Consider the following 269-nt stretch of genomic DNA (forward strand, 5'->3'; position numbering starts at 1 on the left):
CAATGATAGAGGAAACGAGTTGAAAAACGTCGATATCAGTGCGGAACAAAGAAACTGTTCATTTAATAAAAGTATATGTGCTGTTCTAGAAATCGGATTAATAAGCCAAACAAGACTGCATGTGAGGCTCAAGGAAGTCAAATTTAGTCAATATTTTATTTTGTGCATTGATGCAAATACCGTTTTCTGGTTCACACACACACACGCATGAAATAAAGGAAAATAGTTTTTGAAGACAACTCATACTGAGTAAAATCGTGTATAAGTTA

Source organism: Penaeus monodon, chromosome 22, assembly GCF_015228065.2.
Source record: "Penaeus monodon isolate SGIC_2016 chromosome 22, NSTDA_Pmon_1, whole genome shotgun sequence".
Classification (NCBI taxonomy): Eukaryota; Metazoa; Arthropoda; class Malacostraca; order Decapoda; family Penaeidae; genus Penaeus; species Penaeus monodon.